The sequence below is a fragment of the Callithrix jacchus genome, chromosome 1 (genome assembly GCF_049354715.1).
Source record: "Callithrix jacchus isolate 240 chromosome 1, calJac240_pri, whole genome shotgun sequence".
Classification (NCBI taxonomy): domain Eukaryota; kingdom Metazoa; phylum Chordata; class Mammalia; order Primates; family Cebidae; genus Callithrix; species Callithrix jacchus.
Genome location: NC_133502.1, coordinates 76,926,137 through 76,935,163, shown reverse-complemented (window position 1 = coordinate 76,935,163; position 9,027 = coordinate 76,926,137). Strand labels below are relative to the sequence as shown.

Sequence of the window (9,027 nt, the reverse complement as noted above, 5' to 3'; positions counted from 1 at the left end):
TTCATTAAAGGTTTTGAAAAGTTCAACATTAAAGAAACTAGTTATAAAAGACAAGAAATCAAGCTGTGAATCTAATTTATTTACTTGATACATATTTTTTTGAACACCTAGTATTAATATTTGCCAGGTATTGAGCTGGACTTTTGGCGAGGGAATTAGATGAATAAGGCATTTTTCTTGTCCACAAGGAGACTAATTCCAGGGGAGGAGTATAAAGTAATTCCCTAAGTGTACTCTCATGATAACAGGGGACACATGTATTACCTATTCACCAATGAGTGTCTGTATCTTTTTGTGCCAAATCAAGTTTTGTAAATCACTTGAACACATTTGGGGTGTTATTTTGTAATCTATTCATCCTGTAGTAGGCAGGCAATTTAAAACTACAATGACACCAGTTTGCTTTCTAGTAATTGACATTTTCTTAATAGCATACAATGTAAAACATCTATGTTTTACAGACAAAACAGTGGCCAGGGGTGGTGGCTCACAACTATAATCATAGGACTTTGGGAGGCCGTGGTCGGTGGATCACCTGAGGTCAAGAGTTTGAGACCAGTCTGACCAACATGGAGAAACCCTGTCTCTACTAAAAATACAAAAATTAGCCAGGTATGGTGGTGTATGCCTGTAATCCCAACTACTTGGAGGCTGAGGCAGAAGAACTGCTAGAACCTGGGAGGCAGAGGCTGCAGTGAGACAAGCTCGCACTATTGCACTTCTGCCTGGGAGACAGAGTGAGAGTCTGTCTCAAAAAAAAAAAACCAAAGACAACAACAACAACAACAACAACAAAACAGTAGGATGCTAATCACATGAAAAACATACTACTGTGATGTAAATTTTAAAAATTAGAACAGTGGTATGTTATTTTGATAAAAAATATTAAATACCCACCCCAAAAATGTACACAAAAATCTTAGATTTTTGCCTACAACCATTAGTCTAATTTTCTTAGTGTATCTTTCTGGAAGAAACCACCGTTACCAGTTTTTTGCAGAGATAGTTTGTGTATATACCATATTACACATACATATATATATATAAAATATCCCTTTTATTATATATAAGAATTTGTAGTCTTCTTTCACTTTTATTGTATATAATATGTATCTCTTTTTAAAACATAAATATTAATCTATTATAAGTTCTATTCTACACTGTCTAAAAAAATTTAAAATATATCTAGAACTGCATTCTGTGTGGATGTGTGTGACTATACATACATTCACTCATACACCCTGGGTGAACCACAACTTATGAAACTAGCTCCCTACTGATAGTCATTTAAGTCAAAATGGTTTCTAGAGAAGTTTATTTTTAGAACACTTCATATGTTTGAATCTTTTAAAAAGCAGCCAAAGTAAGCTAATGCAGCCCTAAAAATGTGGTTCTTGTGAGACATTTTTAATACTCCAGTGACTTTTTTAAAGAATACAAACTTACAGCTAGATAGGAGGAATAGGTTCTGGGGCTCTGTAGCACTGTAGGGTAACTATGGTTAACAGTAAAATATGATCTAGTTCCAAATAGCTAGGAGGATTTGGAATGTTTCCAAAACAAAGAAATGATAAAAGTTTGAGATATTGGACATGGAAATTATCCTGATCTGATCCCTACATTACACATATTATAAGCTTGCTATGTACTTCATGAATATGTACATATTTATGAGCGTATTATATGTTAATTAAAAAACATTTTAAATAAAAAGTAAACATTCTGCATTAAAAAAATATGTAAGGGCCAGGTTCAGTGGCTCAAGCCTGTAATCCCAGCACTTTTGGAGGCAGAGGCAGGTAGATCGCCTGAGATCAGGAGTTCGAGACCAGACTGGTCAACATGGTGAAACCCTCGCTCTACTAAAAATACAAAAATTAGCTGGGTGTGGTGGCACGTGCCTGAAATCCCAGCTACTCTGGAGGCTAAGGCAGGGAACTCACTTGAACCCAGGAGGCAGAGGTTGTGGTGTGCTAAGATTACGCCATTGCACTCCAGCCTGGGCTACAAGAGCAAAACTCCATCTGCAAAAAAAAAAAAGGTAGAATATAACTTAAGAGTTTGCTTCACAGCTGTGTTTATATGCATGTATGCATGTATGTGCAGCTTAAAAATGTGTGGCTATTTTATCTTTTTTAAAGGTTCATTGATTTAGATGTTAGGCTCACTGAGAGATGCTGTTCAAGATTAATCTGTTTCTGAATTCATAGAAATAGACCCTTGGACATAGCATGGAGATAAATTGATACATGGAAATAACTACGGATGATAGTTCCATAGCCTTGATGGGATTTTCACAAAGATGTTAATTTTGTAAATTGTATCCAAAATTATTAATACTTTTTGAATTGTTATGGAAACATGTAGCACTGGGAACACAGATATTTAGGAAAAAGGGTGAGTATGTTTTGCTGTGGATACTCAGTGCTCATAGAAAAAGGGAGCAGAGTGCTGGCTTCGGCAGCACATATACTAAAATTGGAACGATACAGAGAAGATTAGCATGGCACCTGCGCAAGGATGACACGCAAATTTGTGAAGCGTTCCATATTTAAAAAAGAAAGAAAGAAAGAAATAATATGCAATGTAAAAAAAAAAGAGAAGAAAAGAAAAAGGGAGCAGAGAGTTACTGTTCGCATCTCCTCTAAGAGGAAGCCAGCTGCCTGGAAACACGGAGGGAGGACTCAGGCCAGAGATCTTCCACCTGCTAGGGCAACGGGCAATGACTCCCATATTTAAAGTGATTTATGAACTTTAATGGAGATTCACAAGAGCCCCAGAAGGCAGAGAGGTTATTATTACTCCATTTACAAATGGGAGATGGAGACACAAATAGGTTAAGTGCTTTGCCGCAGGCGGCCCGCAGTTGCTCCAGGAGTTCTACAGTAGAGGGGCCTGCTTCCCCAGCTCGCTCACACCCCAGCCTGGTGGCCCTTTTCTCCTTCCCAGAGACTCTGCCGCTGCCCTGCAGAGACCAGCACCGAACCAGAAAGCCTAGGGCCAGGCCTCCACTAGGAGAAAAAGATAGAGAAGTAGAGTCAGAGGATAGGTAATTCAGACTCCACTGCGGACATTCTGATCGGGAGTCTAATTGCCAAGGCTGAGTCTGTCTTTCCATATAGACATTCAAGAACCTGCTGGTGGGCCAGGCGCGGTGGCTCACGCCTGTAATCCCAGCACTTTGGGAGGCCGAGGGGGGTGGATCGCGAGGTCGGGAGATTGAGACCATCCTGGTCAACATGGTGAAACCCCGTCTCTACTAAAAATACAAAAATTTAGCTGGGGCGAGTGCCTGTAATCCCAGTTACTCAGGAGGCTGAGGCAGGAGAATTGCCTGAACCCAGGAGGCGGAGGTTGTGGTGAGCCGAGATCACGCCATTGCACTCCAGCCTGGGTAACAAGAGTGAAACACCGTCTCAAAAAAAAAAAAAAAAAAAGAAAGAAAGAAAGAAAAAAAGAACCTGCTGGCAATTATACCAATTACCCAGATTATAAAGGCAATGAGTATCTTTTCCCCTTAGCTATTTAGATAATCGTCGGATTTGACTTTTCCAAAGACTTGGCTGAATCCAGATTTCAAACTAAAACAAAGTTTCTGAAGTGAGCCAGCTCATCACCCACCTGGTGGTTAATTTATTCCAGGATGTCACTTTAAAATGCACAGTAGAGAGTTGAGAAAATTGCATGACTCCTAGAAAAGAATATATAAACTGGCATCCGGCAATTGGGATTATGCTGAGCCAAGAAATGCATATTCAACCCATCTCAATCTTTGTCCCAATCCTGCAACATTCAGCTATAGTAGTTCTTAATACTGCTGGAATTCTGAAGGTGAGAAACTATGTAAAAGAAAGTGTAAAGAGAAACTTATTAATAAATATAATTTATTCATTTGCTAGCAGCTGGCGAGAGTTAAGTGTTGGGAAGGATAGCAATCAGAGAAAAATAGGCTTTTGTTTGTTTGTTTGTTTTTAGAAAACAGCGCTTTATTATAGCTACAGAATTAACAAACCACCTGACACCAACTGCCTACAATCTTCAACAGTGGGGACCACAAATGAGCAAACTAATGGAAGGAGCACGATGGGTATTGGATACACACACCACTTAGGGAGACAAATCTAGAAGTCTCCCTACCAAAGTGCCTTCCAGCAGACACCGAACACAATGACTCCTGTTCCAGAGACAGCACCCAAAGACAAAGGCCAGAGTTTATCATATAAATGCCTTGTTTGAAACTGTCACATTGTATTTTCCTTACAACAACAAATAGCGAACACAAAAACAAGAACTACCGCAGAAAATGATGAAAGACTAAAATGATTGGTATTTTTTTCCCACCTATATTTTGGGAGGTTTAGAATTTGGATAAATTTCACTGGGTTCTCTGCTTCTTTCTCTCTCCTTGGACTCTAGCCCACTGACTAACCTTCAGTGTTTATTTACATTTTCATTTTCTCTTGAGCTGTTCTGGTTACGTCTGCAGATGTTGAAATTGCTTTAAAAAACTGTACTTATCTCTGGTATTAAAAATGTTTTTTGAACCCCACAGTTAAAAAATTAATTACCCTTGTATTTGTACATAGATTACTCAGAAAGTTCATTTAGAAATAAATTCCATGGGCACTCTTTTTTTCATTTTTATTTCAATGAAAAATCTTGCTGTTTTTTTTTCTTGCATTTGATTACGCAGCATTTGGCTCCTTTTCCTCTCTGGTTGGCTGGTGCAGGCTCCTGCTTCATTATTTTGGATTCTCTCCTTGGTCCAAGGTGTTCTTTCAGCCAGGACCTTCCTGCTCTGGCAAAGCTCATCTACCTGTGGGTTGATCAACTCCATCTGTCTTCAGGACACTGTTTGAACACTGGCTCACTTCAGAGTTATAAATGCCTGGGTATAGTGAGTTAATCCAGTTTCCTTGGCTGATAGAATCCATGACAGGATCACAAGCTGCAGGGTAATAAACATCATTTGGGTACTAATAAAATTTCAAGCTTTGAAAGTAGGTGTTTATGTCTAGCATGAGATACTGTTGGCAGAAGGGAACTTTCTTGGGGTGTCTGTACCTTGTTTTGTAGGAGTGACACCAGTGGCCTGGCAAGATAATTGATCCAAGGTTTCAGGTGGAAGGACAGGGAGTTATTTGGTAGCAATAGACCTGGGCCTATGCAACTGACTTTCGCATTCCAGTTCCAGCTCTGCTCCTGGTATTTCATTCCTCTTTGAGCTCTACAGTTTGTAGCTGGCTCTGTCTATCTGTACAGGGAGACAACTTAAGTCTTGATTTCCTGGGGAAAGAGGTGTCCATTTTTATTACATTCCTTTTTTTTTTTTTTCAAGATGGAGCCTTGCTTTATTGCCCTGGTTGGAGTGCAGTGGCACCACCTCAGCTCACTGCAACCTCCACCTCCCGGGTTTAAGCAATTCTCTTGCCTCAGCCTCCCAAGTAGCTGGGATTACAGATGCGTGCCACCATGCCTGGTTAAGTTTTTGTATTTTTAGTACAGACAGGGTTTCACCATGTTAGCCAGGACGGTCTCAATCTCCTGACCTCGTGATCTGCCCGCCTTGGCCTCCCAAAGTGTTGGCATTACAGGCGTGAGCCACCATGTCCAGCCTTTTTATTACATTCTTTACTTGTCTTTAGCTTCCCCCTAGCATATCCCCCTCCTCATGTGATAAAATTTTGGAACTTTGATTTTTCAATCCAAGATTTTGGATCAGATTAGAGAATAAAATATATAGAATTTTGTTCTCTGGTTGTCTTTAAAAAGAGGGTAACTTTCTGTTGGGGTTGGTCTGTGTGGTGTGGTCTGACACATTCATAGCTGCTCAGAAAGGACTAATAATTTCTGAATGATCTTTAGTTTATTCAAGACTCTTCTGTGATAATGGAGATGCAAAAGGAAGAGATGGCACAGACTTGCAAGGAAGGAAAGAGCTCAAAGTATGAAAAATGAAAAAGGAAGCCCAGAGTTGCCTGGTGTGCAGCCCACCCCGTTGGTGTGGGTGTGCTTTTTCTACATGGAGGGCACATGAGGGCATACACCTGGTTTCACCGACTAGATTCAAGGAGTTCCATTTTCATGCTACCTGAGTCCACTACTTTAGAAGGGCAAGGGCATATTAACAGAAGCCAGTTTAGTAATTTCACCTTTCTTATCATCCTTCCTACCTTGTCTGAGTCCTAGCTGTGGCACTAAGGATTGGTTGGTAGTGGAGGATGGCTGCTTTGAGGTGCTTCTAGTTTCCTTTCTCCATCAGTGACCCCTCATTCTGATGCATCCACCTGTGCGCTGAAGGCCTCTGTTACCATACCTATGTGTTCCCTGTCCTCCAGTTTGGAAGGGCTGCTAGATTAATAGGTGAATGCAAACTCAGCTCCTTGGAGTGTAAAGCATCTGATTGTTATATAATGAGTTTTGTGGCCAGAGGGTGAAAAGAGTATAAAGGCAGCGATGTCAGTCCTCCGTGAAATGCTTTGGGTGACTCTGGTGGAACTACTTCGTTATTTTCAAAGGAGGCAAAGTGGTGCAGCTGCCACCAGCATGAAGTTCCCTATCAGTGAGAAGTATGTGGGTAAATGACAGCTCCCACCTTCAATTTTTGCTCAGTCGCTAAATGTCCCCTCCCTTTATGGAACATATACCTGACACCCTGATGGACGCTGCTCCCTGCAGGTACTGTGGGTAATGAGTCTGCAGCTGATTTAATCAGGGGTTTCCCGTATCTTTCTTGTTAGTTCTGCAGCACAGTTCCTTGAGTTGACAGCTGTACAATAGCACCTTTTAAATTGTTCCTGGTTTCATGCCAGAAAACTTATCTTTTAACGATTTTGCACCCACATCCCAACTTCCAGAGCAAGTGGAGAAAGGGAGTATGTTTTGAAAGAAATTCCAAGCTTCTTTTGTGTATTTTCTCTCTTGGCAGTCCAGTTTGTCACTGATTAAAAGCATCAAGGAAAACAGTTTTAGAACGTCTACATGAAGTCCAAGTTCATCATATTTTAACACTGCTGTAAATTACTTTTTTGAATGTTTGCTGTGTGTTAGGCACTCTTCTAGGTGCTGGGGAGAGAGGATTAGAAAAACTATTTTGTCTTTAGCATTCTTTGTGATTTTAGCCATTTAAATAGTACACCACGACTATGAAATAAGTAAGTTCATATCTGTTTTGTTGCTTTGAAAAAGATCCCATTCTAAAAGGTAAAGAAATATCTTTTTTTTCTGTTTTCCATAACCCAGTAGATAATGCTCTATAAAGTTCATTTTTGTAGCAATTTCTTGAGAACCTTGTTACTCTTAATAACTGGGCTCTTCCTAAATAATTGGTTTGCTTTAATTTTATGGGCATGTGAATCTGGAACAGTTGTGTTTCCCTCTTTTCAGAGATACTTAAAGCTATGGAGACACCAGGGTGGTATAACATACATTTTTTTTCCCCTCCTAACACTATTTCTGATCTCATTTATTTTCCTCCTTGATTACCTTTTGTGTTATTTTCTCACTTATTTAATTTTTCCCATATTCAGTACAATTTTATTACCTATATTCCCCATGTTGTACATTTGATCTCTGGCCTTACTCATCCTATACCTCTGCTACTTTGTATCTTCTGATCCATGTCTTCCCATTTTCTACTCTGTCCCATCCCCTCTCTAGCTCCTCTCCCTGCTGAGAGTCATTTCCATCACTGAATAAAATTTTCTGCCTTCACTATCCTTCAAGCGTCCACACAACCTCATTCTTCTTGGGTGTTGGACAAGAGCTTGGGACCCTCATGATGAGGCAAGGGGCCAGTTGAGCTGATAACACACTACTGTTCCTGGACAGTGGAGCTAAGAGAGCATTGTAACATACCCTTTGGGGCTTTAGGGTCACAGGCACCCCAAACAGAGTGCCAACGTGGGCTGAGTAAATAGAGCTTGTGTCTGCTGGGGCCCTGAGCGGCTGACAAGGTCCTGCACTTGCTCACCTGCACCTGGTCTGCCCATCTGTGGCGTCCGGAGCAGCCAGCCGGGTTCCACACCCACTGGCCCCTGACAGGTCTGACTGTGGGCCCTGCAGGAAGCCTGCTCCTATGTTGACCGCCAGAGTGGCTGGCTGGGACCTGCACTGGCTTGCTCATGTGCTCCCTCCCACAAAGGATTGAGTGTGGTGAGCTGAGTAACATTTGCCCCCGTCATGTGTCCAGTAAAGGGGCCAAGAAAAATCCTGCACCATTTTCTATTTTTAATTTATTTAGAAACATTTATACTGTTTCCCATAATGGCTGTAGCAGTCTAAATTCCTGCCAATGTGTATCAAAATTCTCTTTTTCTCATGCCCTCACAATTATATTGTATTTTGACATATATCTTTGATCATAGCCATCCTAATGGGTGTGGGGTAGTAGCTCACAATGGCTTTGGTTTGCATTTCCCTGGTGATTTAATGACGTCGAGCACCTTTTCATGAACCTATTGGTCATTTTTATGTCTTCTTGGGAGACATAACTATTCAGGTTTTTGTCCATTAAAAAATTTTTTTTCTACTATTGAGTTTTATAAGTACTTTATACATTTTGGATATTAACCCCTTATCAGATATATGACTTTCAAAGCTTTTTTCCCTACCTTTAGGCTGCCCTTCTATTTTGTGAATTGTTTCTTTTGCTGTGCAGAACTTTTTAGTTTGATGGAGTCCCATTTATTTATTGTTGTTTTTGTGGCTGGAGCTTTTGGTTTGATACCCAGCAAATCATTCCGAAGGCCAATGTCCAGGCACTTTTCCCTTAGGTTCTCTTCCAGGAGTTTTATAGTTTCTGGTCTTATATTTTGGTCTTTTATCCATTTTGAGTTTATTTTTGTGTATATTATAAGGTAACAGTCCAATTTCATTATTTTGCATTAAAAAATCCAGTTTTCCCAGCACCATTTATTTAAAAAACTATCATTTCCCCATTGTGTCCTCCCGACGGGTGCGCTTGTAAAAAATTGTTTGCTTTGATTTCATGAGGACTGTGAAGTTTGGAGCTATAGTGTTTCACTG

General features: G+C 40.4%; 1 non-coding gene across 1 annotated transcript; it reads left to right on the top strand.

Annotated features, from left to right (window-relative positions):
• Positions 1-2,448: 2,448 nt before the first annotated feature.
• On the top strand, positions 2,449-2,555 carry LOC118148032 (U6 spliceosomal RNA). Its single transcript, XR_004734776.1, has one exon. It is a non-coding gene; the product is annotated as a U6 spliceosomal RNA (small nuclear RNA).
• The last annotated feature ends 6,472 nt before the right edge of the window (positions 2,556-9,027 follow it).